This window comes from Agelaius phoeniceus, chromosome 8 (genome assembly GCF_051311805.1).
Source record: "Agelaius phoeniceus isolate bAgePho1 chromosome 8, bAgePho1.hap1, whole genome shotgun sequence".
In the NCBI taxonomy this organism is placed as follows: Eukaryota; Metazoa; Chordata; class Aves; order Passeriformes; family Icteridae; genus Agelaius; species Agelaius phoeniceus.
The window spans coordinates 18124176-18143133 of NC_135272.1; the positions used below are offsets into that span (position 1 = coordinate 18124176).

At 36.9% G+C, this 18958-nt stretch overlaps 1 long non-coding RNA gene across 1 annotated transcript in view; it reads left to right on the plus strand.

Moving 5' to 3' along the window:
• The first annotated feature begins 1134 nt into the window (after window positions 1-1134).
• The window catches only part of LOC143694612 (uncharacterized), a 31500-nt gene continuing 13676 nt past the window's right edge, over window positions 1135-18958 (plus strand). Inside the window, exons 1-2 of the long non-coding RNA XR_013183182.1 lie at window positions 1135-1231; window positions 17260-17394. This is a non-coding gene — a long non-coding RNA (uncharacterized LOC143694612). The remainder of the gene's footprint in view (window positions 1232-17259; window positions 17395-18958) is intronic.

The window sequence follows — 18958 nt, forward strand, 5'->3', positions numbered from 1 at the left end:
TGGTCAGCTGAACAAAGAATCCTTTTTCTGTATTGTTGGTCTTGCCCAGCTGTATTTGTTCGCTGTCACAACACCTTTGTTCAGTTTGATTAAGGTAGATTTAGCTCACTCTGCACACATGTGCTGATAAAGTGTATGTATAAAAGGTGATGTGAAGTAAGGCCTCAGTTTATCTGGTTGCAGCCATTGTAGTTTTATTTAATTGATGTCTTTACCATCTTGAATTTAGTCCCCTCTTTAAGCAGGGGTTTAGCTTGCAGTTAACTATTTTTCCTGTCAGCTATTAAATAAGAGTCATTCCCCACCAAAAACTCATTGTTACAATCTTCATCATGAAAGCAGTCCCAAAACTTGTTTTTCAACCATTTTTGCGTGTAGAGCATTCTTGCTGTAGAGCACTATTGGTATTTCAACCAATTTGTTTTCCTCTGTAAGGATTTTTTGCATTTAGTTTTGATTTTTGACCTTTTTCAGAGATGCTAGTTCATGTTGAGATGATGATCCTGATAGATGGTGACATTTTCTAAGTTGGTGGGGTCACTAAAGGGACATTTTATTGAAACAAACATTAATTTTTTTTTTTCTTTTATTGGTCCCACTCTTCACTCTTCAGATGGGCATTACAGGCAGTTGCTTCCAAGCATGAAGAAACATTTCAAACTAGCAAAATCATCATTCTACTTTCAAACAAATTAACATCTCAGTTTGCCAGTGACAAGTTTCTAAAGATGATCATGTGAACAGTACTGCATCCAGTAATTTATTCAGGCCATCCAACCTCATCCTCCTGTGTTTTCACAGATGATTCAAAATTGACAGCATGGACAGCAATAGGCCATCACCATGTTAGTACCATTGTGCTGAGCCACGAGTGCAAAGTTTTCAGTACATTCAAATGAGCACAAAACCTATTCAGGACTGCAGCCTTCTGTAACCTTGGAAACTATAATATATGTTCATTTGAGGGACAATCAATTTATTGCAGCAGTGTCAAATCATTTTGGAGAGAAAGTGAATTGCCCAGTTTCATTTGTTAAAATGTATTTGTATGACTCATCTGCTGTTGTTATCATCACTCAAACTATTATTAATAGTAGTAGTACATTTAATGAACACTTCCTTTTTTGTAGCACTGGAGAACTTCATTGAACAGTGAAGCACAAAGTCTTGGATTCTGTGTAGTCCTAATCTCTGTAGGGAGAGATTGAGGCCAAAGGCCCGATGGACACAGGTAAAGTTGTTACTTGCTAAATTGATGCTTTTCTGAGGGCTTTGTAAGAGGGCTTTATTTATAGTCAGTGCATGGGACAATTAAAACTGTTTTGAGAAGGCTCTAACAAGTGACTAAATGTAAAGATAAATTGGGAGTTTATTTTCCTTTTTTGTTTCAAAATACAAGTATTAATATTGTACAACATTGATTGCATTATTCTAGAGAACATGCTTTCAATTTTAAACATGGACATTAGGTTTAGCATTTATTTAAAATGTATGTATGTGAAAAAACACTGATCTTTTTGAGGACTGCCCTCATCTTTCAGTGTTACTGGTAGTTATGTATATTCATCAAGATATGATTATTCCATGATAAAAACCCCCAAACATTTGGCACTCTTTCTTGCTGATTTAAAACAAGAGTGAAATGTGTCTAGAGCTTTCCATAGCTGTAATACATGGTGTGTATCAGAGACAGAATGTCACCACGCTGCTCGTTAGCACATGTGGAGCCACACTCTCCTAAAATCCCAGTGCTGGGGCCTCTCTGTGCTGTGTGACTTAACCTCCATTTCACAGCTACATATGGCTGGCAAGGCACCCAGCTTTGCAGGGAGCAGCAAAAGCAGCTCTGTGGGAAGCTGGGCTCCTTTAAAATATGCTAAGGGTTATTTCATAGAGGTTTTGCAAAGCAAGTGTGAATCTGATGAATGCCAGAAGAACGCAGCTGTCACTAGAGGTACCTTTGAAATGGCACAGTGGGCTTTGCTGTGGGCTCCCTTAGCATCCAAAGGGGCATTTTGTGCTGTCTCCAGCAAAGACAGAGTCACACAGTAAGTGTGTCTACAAATGCTTTTGACAAATAACTCATGTTTAATTCCTCGTGCACTTCTACTACAAAGTGTCCCTGACAGTATCAGTAAACTTTTCTCAGCTTTTTTGGGGTATGTCAGTTCTTCCACACAACAGCTTTGATTTGATCTTTTTTTCACACTGGACTTAAAATAAAGTATTTTGAATATTTTCTTGCAATAGAATTGTGTCAGAACAGATGCTCTCAATTCAGAAGCCTTGATTTTTCTTCAAAAAGTTTCAAAATATTTTTAAAACTTTTGGACTGAAAAACATTATAGGAAAACAAAATGTTTCCATTATAGTTTTGGTTTCAGTGAAAGGCCATAGAACCATCTTCTATGAATTCTGCAAACTATTGAAAAGCTTTGCCTGGGAAAAGAGCTTACTTCTCAAGAAGAATTAAATCTTTATGGCACAAGCAGAAGTTCCTCCACTAAAGAGAATGTCAAAATTCATTTGGAAAGGGAAAAAAACCTATCTCAACAAGTAACAGTAAAATGAAAATAAGTTATCACAAAGTGAGTAGATGGAGGTTAGTGATGGGACGTTTTATTTTGTAGTTCAGCGTTACTCACATCAAATATTGTTATCAATACCTAGGTGAGCATCTTGTCCCTCCAAGTTTGTGGATATGAAACAGCTTTTAGCGCTGGGAGTAATATGTGAGACTCATGAGATGTGGAGGGCTGCTTCTGTAGCCAAGTGGAGCCATTCTTTTTGGACTCACATCTTTCAATAATTGCAATATTCATTCCTACTGCATGTCATGGTAAATAAATGCTTTAAAGTCCATGTGCTGTGTAGAAGAGACAGCAGGAGATAGACTTGAAACCTGCCTTTCCATTTTAGTGTCACATACAATCACTGAAAAAGGCAACACACATGAACAACTTAAGTACTTAATGTTTTCCCCTTAAAATTGTAGCTTGATGTTAATATGTCCTGAAATATCTTTAATTTTTCATTATAGCTGTGATTATGCAAATATTAAGAATAGAATTGTTGTATATAAACACTCATCTTTGTGTATGAAGGTATGTAGAGGTCAGATTCTGTACTGCAGTGAATCACAGCTGAGAAAGCAGCGGCGCAGCTCGATGAGTTTTTAACTGGAAATGGGCAGTGAGAGCTGCTGGGCACCGCAAGGACAGCTGGCGTGGCAGCTTTGGACATCCTGTGTGTAATTGATTTTGAATGCTTGACAGGTTTTTATTATGGTGCAGGGGCACTTAGACCAGCAGGTAACTGTTGGGAATAGATTGAGTGGTGGTGAGCCCATTTTGATATTACTCTTACTTGAGAATCCTTTAGACATACTTGACATCAAAGATATGTTCTCTTTTAAGTGCAAGTGCTTGTCAACTGTTACACCCGTTTTCATCAAATTCCAGAAAAGCAGAACAACTTAAACCACTGGTGTGTTATTTAATTAAGTGATCATTATTAAAGATGAAATTTCAAGTACAGTTTATATATCAAGCAGGAGCAGGAAATAAAGTATTGGCTGGGAAAACCTGCCTTTAGTTTTCTTATCCAAGTTATTTCTGTTGGTAAACCCTGAGCAGAAAATCACTTGTGAAATTGATGTCAGAATTAGATTGAGCAGCCCAATAATTACAACCAGAGAAAAGACAAGCTGTTTCTGTCTGTTTGAAGTGATGACTTCTTTTTTTTTAATATGTGCTAAGTAGGCTGGTCAAAATAATTAAAAAAAAATTTAGAGAGCTACTGGGTTGTTTTCCTTTTACATTGCATGCCTGTGAAGTGTCAATTTAACGAAAAAAATCACATCTCTAAATAGATTTGATTTTATCTGGGGTCCACCACCTGACCAGGATCTTAGAAAGGAATTAGTGGAACTGAGTGCCTTCATTCTGGGATACTGAATTTACTGCCTGGTGAAAGAGTTTGCATTGCAAATAGAGAAACATAATGCAGTGTCTGAAAATCAGGCTGCCTGGAGTCAAGCATGCAGATACTGAAGATTCAAAAATGACCAGTTGATGTAAAAATCTAGGTCATACACTTCCAGACTTTTGGTCTTCAAACTTGTGGCAAAGTATTTTGTTCTTCAAGGATATTTTTTAACTCTGTCATCGTTTGCAGCTAAAGGTTTGGTGTTTCGTATCCTGTCCATTAACGTTGGAATTTGGGTGGATATTTGTATTTGGGACAATAGAATGTCTCACATAATACGTGGTAAATATCCAAAACAACCGCTATGTTAAATTTAATAGATTGTGCCAAGCAATATTCATAATATTTTATTAATGGCTGTGAATTGCATCTAGAAAATTTTACAGTTGTTGGACTGACCATTCATCCAAAAGATATAGGCACTTAATTGTGTCTAAGCAGCTGTCAATTTTGTATGCCCTTAAGATGTCCCTTTCTCACTTGGCTGATCACATCAGGTTCAGAGCCTCTGAAAGGTTCAGACTTAGACCAGAAGGGAATTTTTTGCTTGTGACAAAACTGCAATGGCTTAACCATTATGGTGCATGTGTAAATCTTAAAATATCTCTGAAGAAATATTAAGACCTACAGTAAAGGACAAAGTTGAAGCAAATTTTCATAGAAGTTTAAATATTTTTTTGCAGTGGTCTGTAGACTTGTAAAGTAATTTGTTTCAGTAGTTAAATAATGTATTTTGGTATATAGGTGCAACGTATTTCCAAACTGTAAAGACTCACATTGCCGTACTCATTAAATTAATTTCACCAGAGATTATATTTTTGAACAAAACCATGAAGAGATAGCTCCCTGGGGACCTCAATTTTCCATGAAATAGAGGGTAATGGCCTTGGTATTTTAGTTTGCAAAGTTGATCAGCTAATTTCAAGTCTGGCTGCCCAGATCCCTTTAGTTGTACAAGCTGTCCTTCATGTGCTGTTGTAAAGATGTGTAGTGTTTTATGACTGAGTAAAGCTACAATGTTGTCTCTTTTTGCAATTTGCAATTATTGGAGCAGAAGAGGTAAGAAAAATTAAATCAAGAGACAAAAGCTTACACTAAAGTCTTGAAGATCCTGCAACAATAATTTTTCATGGCAAAGCTGGAAAGTGCTGTGGTTGGCTGAGCTAATAATTGTAGCAAATGTTACAAATAGCCTGAGCAATTATACATTTTAACTTGTTCATTAGTTTAGAGCTAATAAATGGCCACTTAAGTGATGCAGTTAATCTCATCAACACTACCAGTATCATCTTCCTAAGATCATTTGCATACTAGAGGCTTCTTGACTCATTGGAGGGACATATTTCACTGCCATTAGGTATTTATTTAAAATGTTTGACAGAAAATTGTTTTACTGTGAGACTTTGGCACGTTTGGTAAAATTTGAAGCATGACTAAATTTGGGCACTAAAAAAATCATCAAACTCATGCACTGTCTGACAGAAAATTGTCTTGATTTAATATTTCTTTGTTAAGAGAATAATAATTACAATGATTTTTTTAAAAGCAGGTTTTTCCCCCCAAAATTTAGAAATTAATTTCTTGGTTATTATTGCTTCCTAAAAGTGACTCTCAGGTAAAACATTTCTATAAAATCCTGAAATCTGAATGACTTGAAGGATATTTTTTAAGGAAAATAAATATTTGAGATAACCACTAATCTCCTTTTGGTTTAATAATTTCATTTGCACACACTGTAGACCGCCTTGTGATTCTAGATGGGAAAGGTGTTGCTCTGGTTAGGTCTTGGAGACAGTCCATAGAAAATTAGGAATAATCCACAGAAAACAAGCTTAGATTAGCCAACAAAAACATAAAATACTATTTGTCACTTAAAAAGAATCATTAATAAGACTATGCTTTTCAAACATAAATGTTACAACAAATACACATAAAATGCAGAAGCACTTGAACTGTGTGATGTTGGCCTCAGTGTTAGCTATGTTATGCTCTATTAAAATACACAGGTTGCTGGAACTAGTTCTTTCTTTCTTTCTTTTTATTTTTTTTAAAGCAGGAGTGTGTATGTATTTTCTTCTGTGGGTTTTTTCTTTTACTATTTAATTTTTTTTTTTTTTTTTTGTTAAGGGAATAAGAGAAATCTTAATCATAAAACCCCAAACTAGGACCTACTGGTCCCCTGCAGTTAAAAACTGGGGAAATTGTGTGAGTAAAGGCCATGTTTCTTGCATTAAAATGTGACACTGTGGGAATTTAAATTATGAAGAAGGGCCAGTTCCCACTGAATGCTATCTAAGCAGAATTTAGCATACCTGTCATAGCCCATTTCGTTTTCTGGAGCATTATAAATTTGCTACCTCCCAAAACATAATCTTGGGAAACCAAATTGTATCAATATTTGACTCACACATTCAAAACTTCTATCCTGTCCTAACCACTCCACAAACTGATTTAAATATGCTGGGTTCTACTGATGTTGCACCAGTGTGCTTTGCCTAGTAAAAGTAAAGATTGTCTAAATTCATGGCTGCAAAATTTCTCAGAAGCAAAATGTATCCTTCCTGTGCTATATCCTTCCTGGCACACTTGCGATCACAAAACAAAACAAAAAAAAAGAGTTTTGAAGAGCAATAGTTTCCTTCCAAGTAACCTCAGTTACTGTGCTGCAAGACTGTGCCTGTTCTTGGATACAAGAGAAATAATGGAGAAGATCTTCCACTCCAGGGGAGGAAAAACCTGGTGTTAAATATTCTATTCCAGATTTTCTCCTCTCATTTATGTCAAGTTAAACAAATATTCCAAACACAGACCAGCAGCATCTGTTAATTTTGCTCTTTATTACCTTGCACAGGTTATTTAATTTTTTTTTAAATATAAAAGACAGGCAGTTCTCAGCCCTGTACAGGCTTTAGCATTCATACTGTTTGCATGCAAATAGTATTTTTAGCTGTATCCATGAATACAGATATTTAACCTTGAACATTTGACTTATTAATGTGAATAATACTTTAACATAAACATCTGTAGGGACTAATTTATATTTTTTAACACTCCACTGTACCTCTGTTGTAAGCAAACTTCAAGTGTAGAGCAGCTGTAGGAAAGTTTCTATAATGTAGTTTTCATTCAGAGGGAACAAACAGATTTTTGTGGCTTCCCAGAACAAACTGCTTAGAAAAGTGATGCCTATTCAGGTGATAAATTAGGTGCTATATACTATGACAAGTGCTCAAAAATCCAGATGTATTTGGAAAAGTAGCTCTAATGATAAAATAGGATTTTTTAGGCACTGAAGTCTTCAAACAGTGCATGAGTTTGATGATTTTCTTTAGTGCCCAAATTAAGTCATGCTTCAGATTTTACCAAACATGTCAAAATCTCACAGCAGAACAAAATCACATTAAAACAAAAAAGCAAAACCCCAATCCAAAGAGGGAACAAATAGGATGGCAGTTAGGAATTTACAAATCACTGGCCTAACCCTATTCAACGCAGTAATCTCACAGCTAGTCTTGTCAGAATTTGTTCTTGTGTATCTTTGTCCACAAGAAAACACAGGGGTTAATATATATGTAAGAGTGTGTAATAATGCTTGAGATGAAGCAAAGCATTTGATCACTGAGCAATAGTACTTGGACTTTTAACTTGTGATTATTCCATTTATTCTAGTCTTAATAATTTTGCTTATTAATTGTTCATAAGTATTTTATTCAAATGAAGTTGTTAGTGTAAGAAAGCTGGAGTGTTAACATGGGTTTTCCTATCATTGCACATTCTGTCACAGGTAATGCAACCAGTCAGTTCAAGGCTGTGCTTAATACATTGGGATGAGGAATTCACTTGGAGTGGGTGGGAGTAGCTGAGCTGTGCTTGACTCTGCACATCTACCACCAAGTAATCCAAGTGCCTGGAAATTTGTGCAAGAGTTGTCTCTGCCATGAGCATTGAATGGGTTTTTGTAATCATATGTGACCACACTACTGTTATAAAAGCAATGACTGTATGATCTTACTGTGGTTAAGACCTGACTGACCTGACTAAGGATTTTGCTGCAGTTTGTGTAGGTCCAGCTTTCTGTAATGTTGAGAGTGGATAATTTTGTTTTAATGTTGAATACAAAAAGAGAGATGCACATGGGTTTTCAAAATTCTCCCTGTTTTTGTGTGTTATTCTACTCAGCTGGGAAGGTGCTATGTATTCTGCCTAGAACAGTCTGATAGTATACAGTTCTGTTCCTCATAGGAATTGAATTTTAATCAGGAAAGAAAAAATGCACTTGGGAATAAAAACTGCCAACATTCATTAGACCTTGAATTAGGGAGTTATATAAGCCAGCAGTTTTACAACTCAGTGGGTGTATGGCAGCGTGGGTGGAGCTCTGAACTCACAAAGGAGCGTCACTGGAGTCAGCTGTAGGATCAGAACAACTTTATCAATGCAATCATTCCCACTCCTAATGGCAGCCCCTTAAAATTATGTGGGTTTTCCTTCCCACGTCTTTCAAGTGGTGTTTAAGAAGTAATGAATTCTCTCTTAAAAAAAAAAAAAGGAACAAGAGTGGTTGGCATTAATTCTTTTTGTGTAGAGAGGTTTAAGTCATGATGCTGCATGGTTATAAACTGCATTGTAGATCTGTCAGAAATGGCTTCTGTATATATTCCCTACCCATTGCTAACAGATGGCCAAAAGTTTAGAATTTCCTTTTAATGAATCTATGGATTCATTATGGTGAGATCTCCCACACTGATGAATTTGCTATCAAAACTAGTACCTACTCTGCCTGAATGTTTTCTGAGTAGTACTGAACTTTTATCTATTTCTCACCCTAAAAACTGAATTGAGTGATCCTTTGAATTCAGCCAGCTGTTCACCAGCCTCCTTTGATACCTAAATGACATGAACTAATTTTCCTCTCTTAACTGTTGAAGTCTGTGAGACCACAAATCTCTTAACTGAACATGACTCCCCGTGGCCAATATTTTAAATTGTGACCAGCTTGAATACCAGCTCTGTTTCTTTCTCTGTCATGAGGAACTAGCACTGGTGCAGTTGGCATGATGACAGAGAATCCAGGAAGAGTGTTGATTCTTCAGGAACACTTACAGTTTTACATACATGATTAAACTCTTCAATTTCTCCCAAAAGGAGAAATTAATTACTAATTAATTAAATAATTACCATATATCTAGGGAGACTTCCCAATGCAGTCTTTACAAGAATTCCATCCCACAGTTGTCCATTAAATACTTGCTTTAAAAAGTTTTTAAAGGACTTGCAGATATTGAAAGAGATGCTTGACCCCCATTTAAACTGGATGGAAGATGCTGGGATTTTGTGTTGTTTGTGTACAGCATCTACTGTGTTTGGAATAAGAGGCTCCTAGGAGTTTGAATGTGAGGATTGCTCCACTTGGGGGGGAACCACTCACAGGACATGAGCAAGGAGCTTTTCAACCATGCCTTTGTGCTCATTTTTTTTCCTATTACTATAGAAGGACAATTTTGCTTTTGCTGCTGTTTTGACAAAATATTTCTCTGCTTGTCTGTAAACTCCTGGCTGTACAGCACTATGTGGTCTCCCTTCCCTGTTTGCTCTTGTTTTACCCATGCAACCCAAATTTCACTCTTCTTTTATTAAACCTAACATAGCTAACTACTTATTTATTTTCATATCATGTGTCCCTGTGATATCTGGGCAACTTCAAGTTTTCCAACTTGGTTGCAATAAAAAATTAAGTTTCATCTAACCTAGGTTTCTCCCCACTGCTCCTATTTCCTATCTGGTACCATTTCCATTATGACGGGAAAGGTAAGTTTAAAAAAAAAAAAAAAGGAAATCAAATTTAATGACAAAAATTAGGTGCACTGTGCTGGCTGTCAGTGTCTGCAGAGCTAGTTCTGTAAGGCTTTGGTCAGAGGTGATGCTCTGCTCACACAGCACTGCTTGAGCTGAATCCTTCTCTGTAGAATAAGGTCCTAGTTTTTGTCACAACGAGCTTTACAGCTGTACTAATACTTGGAATAACCTTCCATTTCTGTGTATCCATTTCTCTCCCACCTTCAAGTCTACTAAAATTAATTTTTTCCATCTTCACCCTTTGTTTTGTCTTAGTTATTAAAATGGACAAGTCTTAAGGACTCTCTGCCGAGTCAGTCATCAAATCAGTGGTGTTATACCACTAGTGACTGTTCTTCCCTCCAGAACCTGATATCCTAACCCTAGTAAGGCTGCCATGGCATAATAAAATTTCTTAGGTTTATTTTTCTAATCACTAAGATTCAGATGAAGGTTTCTCATACCTGATGAGCCTTAGACACCTGGAGAGCTTTGAAGACTCTCAGCATCAAAGAAGATCTAGAATGAAATATTAGTAATATGTATTAAAAAAACACTTATGAAAAGTTCTCTGTGATCTTCTTGGTTTCAAGGGGAAATTCTGAAAAATAGAGCATGATTTAAAAAAAAATGAAATTACTTTGTCCTAAAAATTTCTACTTTTGGGCATGTAATAAAAGCAGGATTGTGTTGAGTGAAAAAGGTAAAAATATGTTGATTTTTCATGTCTAGGTCATAGTATTATTTCATGAGAAATTATTATAAGCCTTCAAAATTAATATCCTATCCAGCCATTGAAAGCAAATTAAATGCAAATGAAACTCCCCAAATGAACGCATAATGCTTACTACACTGAGGTTTCAAAACACATTTGTGATGCTGAGTAGAAAAAAAATCAAACTTACATTCCATGTACTCTGCAAATGCAAATGTCATCATCCATTTCTTTTTATGCTTTTCTGGTTTGTGCTCTTTGTTTTGCAAATATGGTAATTGTAATGCAGTTGTATTAAAATTGGAAGAAGTCATTGAAATTCACCCAGCAAACATGCTCTTCTTCCAAAGTTATTTGGTTCAAAAGTGTAAAATGGATTTTGAATTTTATGTCAGCAGTTTTAAAGCTTATCATGTTACATTCATATATTCTACTATGTCACAAATGAGATCAGAAATATTGAGGTGTTGGTATGAAACTACAAAAAACCCCAAAAGGCATGCTTTATTCTATAGTTTATTTGTTTTTTTTGAAAGAAAGGCAATCTGATGACATTTCTTTTGGCAAGACAAATGTTTTAATTCATATGCTGAGTCCTTTAGTTAAACTTTGACTGGTGTACTTTCCTTTCAGTATTTTAATTTCAAGAGTTACCTTAACATATCAATTTCTCTAGAGAAGTCCTGTAGGAAATAACTTTTTAAGCCTAAAAGGATTACCCTGTTCTGCCTTCATGCATTTTATACTTCCATTTACTCATATCTGGTGACAATGGTGGGAAGAGCTCTCTTGTGTTTGCTACACCACTGCTGACCACAGTGCTCTGTGATACAAACTCAAGGAGCTGGAGAATCTTTCTCCAATACATTCTTTTCTACTCTAACTTTTTTAATAGCTGTCATTATAGAGGACTTTCCACACTGCTAAATCTCTCAGGTGCTGGATTCCTTCATCTGCAGTGGTCTGCTTTCCTGGGGAGGTGACAAGATCTTCCTTAAATGAACACCTTGCCCAGCACAGCAAGGCCTCAGTGCCAGGGTAAAGCACAGAGCCACTGGCTGTGTTAGTCCATTCCCAAACTTGGCAAATAAGGAGATAAGCAGCTCAGCTGCCAGCTCTCTGTCCTGCTACCCAATAACTGCTATAACTGCAGCATGATTAACGTGAGACTGCCGTGGTCTCACCCAGACTGGGCACCAAAGAGGACTCTGGTGGGCTGACCTTGGCTGCATGCTAGGCCCTCACCAAGCTGCTCTAGCACTACTCCTTTTCAGCTGAACAGAGGAAGAAAATTAGAAGGGAGACAATTCACAGGTTGAGATACAGCAGGTTACTAAAGCAAAAGGTTATGTGCACACAAGCAAAGGAAAATAAAACCCCAAAGGTTTAACTTTCTGCTTCTCATTAGCAGGTGCTGTCTGGACAGTTCCCAGGAAGCAAGGCTTCAGCTCTCATAGTAGTGGCTCCAGAAGGGAAATGTTGTAAACAAAGAATGCCCCCACTTCCAACTCCTTTTATCTTTTGTGTCTGAGCTGCTGATATATGGTCTGGAAATGCTACTGGTCAATGTGGGTCCACTCTCCTATTAGTGTCCCCTCCTGTGGTCTTGCCAAGTGCCAGCCTGCTGCCTCAGGCTGGGGTGCTGAGAGACAGCACTGGTGCTGAGCCAGCCCTGCTCAGCAGCAGCCAAAACTCTGGGGCGTTACCAACTCCTTTCCAGCTCCTGCTGCAAAGCACAGCCCTGGGAGGGTTTCCTGGGGAAATGAGCTCCAGCTCAGCCAGACCAATATAATCATCTGGGATGATTCATTTGGGATTCTCAGCATAGGGGGAAGATTAGGACTATTGAGAGAGGGAAGCTGAATTGCTCTGAGTGACTGACACAGGCTTTATTCTGCTATGGCTGGCGTGGAAGATGCTGGATCAGAATAGGGGTGTGTCAGGTATGTGGCCTGTAGTACTGTGCAGACATCTTACCTTTTTGCAGAAAAAAAAATGGGGGAAAAAACCTCAAGCCCCTGCAGTTCTTGCAGGTCATTTTAGTAATGATGCCTGTGGTGTGCAAAGCTTGGCTAGAAGGCATCAGAAAACTGACCAGCAAGAAAGATGATTATTACGTACCTAAACAAGGAGCACAAGGAAAAAAGATTTGTTACATGCACAATATCTGGTGAACAAGAAAGGTGGAACAACTTTATGGAACTGATTGTCAGGGAAAAAAGTAAATGCTGAAGCATTTTATGGGAAATTAAAGCTATACCCTGTGGTGAAAGAGACATGCAGTCAAAGATGAATACCCATGTGTTTTCGTTTTGCAGCATAGCAGCAAAATCTGTTTTGATCTCATTTGTCTTGTTAAATGTTTCAACTGACTCTGTATGCATTGTCTTTATATCCTGTAGGATACAGGTTAAGATTCTGCATGCTGTTTGTCAAATTTTAAGATGTAAAGCAATGCTCTTGGAGGCTTAGCATCTTTGTTTAACTACAGCTGTGTTACAGTATGTGTTTGAGAGTCTGATTGAATATTACAAGGCTACATGTAAAGCAGATTACCACTGATGTGGCCTTTGATTAGTGGGGAAATGGAAAATAAAAATTTTGGGTGGGGAAATGGAAAATAAAAATTTTGGAGCTGCAATAGTTTAATATTTTTCATCAGAGACTATTAATGAAAGGAGATTGTCTCCTTGCAGGTACCAGCAGCAAGTTTTGGGAACCATGCAAGCCCTATTTGAAGACCTGGAATATAACTGATTATTTGGAAAGAAAACCAAAATCTTTGAGTCTATGGGAATCTCTTTTATCATTTGGAGAGGATCTTAGAATTACTGCCATTCTTGGCTGGAAGGAGGTATTTCTGTGTTTATGTGTATCAGCCAGTGTTCAAACCTCAGTAGAAACAGAAAGATAGTTTTGACACTTTCTTGTAGTGTTTTAGTTACCTGCTCCACTTTATTAGAAATTTGCTTTAGATACTGACAATTCAAGGTGCTAAATCTTAATTCCTCATGTGATTGCTTCAAATAAATCTGTAACTCTGATAACATAAGAGCACAAGTGCCATTTAATATCTGTGATACTGGGGCACCTATGCTCTATAAAAAGTAGCTATAGAATAGAAATATTGAATGCCATAGTTGTTATGAGCAATTTAATCATATCTAACCATGAAGCAAATTGTGAGATGTGACTGGTCTCTCAACTGGTACAAAATAGTGTAGTTATCTGAGTCAGTAGAGATATGATGGCTTGACCCAGAAGGATTTGAGAGGAAATTTGTTAATGTGACTTTTGATCCATATTGGTTATCTATTAATATATTAAAAATACTTTTTAAAAAAAATTGTTAATGGAGAAGTAGTTGCCCTGTGGCACAGATTACAGCAACCACAAAAAGTGTTTATAATGAGGTGGATCCAGGTGCTACACAGTGGTGCTTTAAAGTTCACAACTTTTTGCTTTCATAACAAATTCTGTGATCAAGTGTGCAGCTGGACCAATGTCCATGAGTAAATCACTGCCAGGCAGAGCCAGGTGGTGACTGCAAACCAAGAGATGTGCAAGCTCCATGCCTGAGGAGGTGAGCACGTGGCATTGGCAAGGGCAGTGGTTGCATGGCCACAGGCTGATGGCTTTCAGAAATTCAAGTGAGGCCCTTGGCTGCTTGCTTCTGGTAATCTCTTTGCCTCCTGACTCCAAGTTCCTTAGATTCCTATTTATGTACACGTCTCTTTCTTAATGATGCAGTGCATGTGAGGCCTATAAAAATACATTCCAGTTATATGAATTCTGAAAACTAAATACAGCCAACCTTTCAGTGTGTATGGGATGGAATCACTGAAATACAGAACTGCTGCAGGTAGCAGGGCAAGTTTTTCTTTGAGTAAATCAGTTTTCCAGTGGGGTGGGCCATAATCTGTCAATGATTTGCTGTCTCTGATGGTGTTTTCATTCCATTGAGATATAGACATGAGGGCACTTCAGTGAAAGGTTTACTACAAAGCTTTCCTCTCAATTTTTTTTAGTGAGTATATGAGGGACTACAGCTGTTTAGAAATAAATTTGTATATAGAGAGAAATAATGAGATTTTTAAAAATCCAGTATCAACAGGAAGAGTGAAAACTTTTCAGTTTTGTCTATTCTTAATGTTATTGTATTGCTCCAAAATCTGGTTTAAAGAACTAAGTGATATAAAAATGTTTAAGGTTAAATAGGTAGATGTAATTAATTTCAAAAATATTCTTTTGAAGGTCTACCTAAACTCATATTTTTTTTTCCAGTTAATCAATACTGTATTAATTTTTACCACTCTAAACCTGAAGGTCAAGTAGCATTTAAGATCCCTAAGTAGAAAAAGGTGTGGACCTGGCTTTATTTAGAAGTTCAAGTCCTGCTTTGCAGATATGCTGACATTTATGAAACTGTCAAGCTTTGATCATATTGGTTAATCCAATTTAAGGATGCTTAGAGTTTTTGTTTAACCTTCAGCTTGAGATAACTGGTGGTGGTGGTTTCAGAGAGATGGAGCAATAGCATATTCAGGAGAAATACCACAGGCCAGCATTTGCAACTATTACCATTTAAATAGCCTGTGTCAACCTAAACAATACACAAGGGTTTGGATGACATTTTTTGTGGGAATTTGATTCCAAGGATCTTTACGGTATGATAAGTACGTGATCCAAAATGACACATTATGGAGTTATTCTGGGCTGGGGTGAACACAGATCTCAAGGAAAGGATGATAGGCAAAACTGCATCCCAAACTGCAAGGAAGGAGCAAGAAATTACAAATAGATGGAAAGCACTTTAAACAATTTTCTCTACCATGTACAGGACTGTATTGTGACATTCATCAGCAGAATCTCATCTTCCCAAGCTGCTTCCAATTTTCTGCAGCCTATTTGAATAGGTCCACTTCTATTAGGACCAAATTTAAGGGACAGGTAGGTTTTTCATTCTAGCTGCACCAGGACACTGTGTCAGTAGTGCAGGGAGAATATCTCTAAAAATCCTGACTTCTGAGTTCCTTGATCTGTAAATATCATACATTTGTTCACGGGTACACACCTAAATAACTCATTAAGGATAGTGTTTAGGAAGAATTTTCAGGACTGAGGATTAGGGAAAATTGTAATTTTTGACTTTATTTATTTATTTCTTTACTTAGAAATCCTCAGTAGGTTATTATGAGAACCTGCAGAAAAATTCATGTTATAAATAAAGAAAAGCCTGAAAAAAACCAAGGTCCTAGGAGCTCTGAGAGTTATAATCTTGCACTTGAAATGTTAGGCAGGGATGAAGAAGGCTTGCAAGCTGCTCCTGCAGTGCTGGGCTGCAGGGAGCTGCGAGCACAGGGCTGGAGGAGTGCCAGTGCCCACCAGAGCCAAGCAGGGGCGAGTCGAGAGGGAGAATTCAACTTTGGGTATCAGAAGCTGCAGTCTCTAGATTGATTTTTAGAATACCAAGGGTGTGATAAAGTATAGCTTAACTCTCAATTGTGTAAGTGTGACACTTTCATAATAAACACAGGCTGCTTGGGTTCATCTGAAAACAATCTTATATGTTTGGTTCGTTTTATTCACGGGGACAGTTTCTATGTCATCTGCTGAGTGGGTTTGGTGCTTTTCCCCCTTTTTTTCCAAAACTAGCTCTGAGTGCTTGCAAGGAAAGAAGAAAACAGACACCAAGAGGAACTGAAGTTGTTCATTGTGGGAAGTGTGCCTACAAAATTTGTCTTAAAGCTTTGAATATTTTATTTTTGTTACAAAATTGATTTCAAAGACTGAGGAACAGATGTTTCAGTCTGTATTCTTTATCTGCAAAGTTTTTTTAAAATTCTTTGCTTAAAAATATTTGCTCTCTTTTAATAAATGGACAAAAATGGGTTGGTCAATACTAACCTTTAAGATACAGTTTTTGTTAGCAAATGGAAATTTTTACTTAGTGCTCCAGGGATATAAAAGATGATGTAACAGTGACTCTGCTTTTGGGATACCATAGGAGAAATACTGTGCATGGCAATACTGGCAATGATGTTGTGTTGTTTTTAATGCCCATGGATGTACTCTGAAGTGACCTATCCTGGGGAGACTCTCTGGTTTAGTTTTGTGCCAGTGCTTTGTTTAGCAGGGCTGCATACCAATGTTTCACTTTGTTATCTGTGTAAATGTTCTTTATTTAGCTGTCAGTCCATTATCTACCTGCAAAGTACTCTCTGAAAGAAGATTCCTTACTTTTGCTTTTTTTGTTATTCAAAATGACCTATGAGAGATACGTGTATACATTTGTACAGGAAGAAACACTGTGTCTGCATTTATGTGGCCCATGAGAGCTGTGGAGATGCTCGTTCCCACTTCAGCTACTTCCTATAGACTGATTACAATTTTAAAAGCTCATTGTAATATCAGGCCTGCTTGTGATCACCTTCCAACTGAAAGGTAGTCTGGTGTATACTGATATCTTGCTAATAGATGTTGTATGACACATGTTCAAAAAAGAGGTAACATTTAAGAATGACACTCAACATTACTGGCAAGGTAAATGATGCAACCCCATCAGTTTTGAATCAATTTGGATTTAATCATCATTTATAATTCATTTGATTTTCTCTTAAACTCTGCCTCAAGCATCTCCTAGGTGTTTAGGCTGCAGAAAGATAAAATGCATAGATGTATATTGCTGCCTAATAAATCTCTTTCATGTTTTCCACTTGCAGAGACAGGGTAGTCTGACCTTGGAAAAGGGCTATAATCCAGTGTCTTTATAGAGATGAGGAAGCAGCTTTGACAAGCAGAAGTTAAACCCTAGATGGTCCAGGACTATCTAGCCATTGCTTAATCTTCTTAATATGGTAAGACAAATCCCATTCTTCATTTTTATATTAACATATTTCAATTTTATTACAGTTTTTAACTCTTAAGCAGAGCTGTAGAAGCTTGGATAGAAATGCCAGACAAGCACACACATTCAAAAGAAAAAGAACTCCTCCACTCAGCAAGCTCACAAATTTCACAAAGCTTATTTTAAATGGCTGTGAGTGAGGAAAAATTAGGGCATTGAGCAAGCCAACATAACTACTGCAGAGATAATAAAATAAAGACTGTAAGGTGAAAATTAATTACTGTTAACAATAAAATACATTTATTCTGGGTAGGGCTTGCTGTAAAGACAGGATTTTCTAAGTGGCCACATGGATAGAAATGACCACTTGTGATTGTTACCCTCATCACCAGCTAGTTTCCCGTTTTTTGGAGCAGGATGTGATTATCCCCAGTTGTTTCTGAGAAGGAGCATCTAATGTCAGCCTTAATCTCTGTGAGGTGGCTGCTTGTTATTGCAGTCTGCACAGAGACTGACCAGAAGGACTCCACTTTGAAACCTGTGACTGGAAATGAAGCTCTCTTCTTTTCCACATCTCTTTTCATTCTTCTCTCCCAAACTAGTATAATGGATATTATTCTGTATTTGCAGAAATTGTCTGCCGCTGAGCGGGTTACACAGGCCAATGAAGCAGCCAAAGAGCTGAATAGTGGTTGAAATTGGCCAGATTCATTTAAAATAAAATTTTCAACAACACATACTGTTTATTTAAGAATAATTAAATTAATTATTAAATACTTTATGGTGAACTAAAAAAAAATTAACTCGCTTTGCAAACATAGGGACAGAGAATCAGTGATGTCTACTCTGTGTGTGATTTGAATATTAAAATCTGTGATTGAGCTATAGAGTTCTGGTATGTCAGTGGTTTGGTTGCTATAATTAGATTATATGACATTTTCTAGGAAATTTGTTCACTTATGAGTTAATTTCTTATAAAATGTACTTTTATTTGATAAAATAAAGAAAGAAATTACTAATAACAAGAAAAATTCAGTATTTGTGAATATGTTTAAAAATTCACAAAATCAATAATAAATCATAAACAGCTCAAATCCAAATTGGTTCTGCTGGAGTGAGTTGTTCTGAAAACATTTCCCATGTTTCACATTTAAAATCCCATGCAGAAAAAAATCTCTAGAAAGTGTGAAACATTTGCAATCATAGTCAAGACACCCCAAACCAAGCTTTGTACCTTTGCTGTAAGGGTGTTACTGATATTTGGAAATCTGAATTTTGAAGGGAGAATTTTGAATCTGGCTTCTCAGATGTTGGTTGTATTCAACAGGCTTGTAAATAACCTTGGAAAGGGCTGATTAGGTATGAGATACAGGCTGTAGGTTGATTAAATTTGTTTGAATGCTCAAAAGCAAAGCTGATTCTAAACAGGTAAAACATGTTTTTCATGAAACTGAATGGCAGATGAAATTCAATTGTGGTAAATGGAAAGGAACTAATGTATTTAAATATGAATTTTGATTCAGTAGTTACTATTCAGGAGGGAGATATTGGCATTATTGTGATTAGTTCAATAA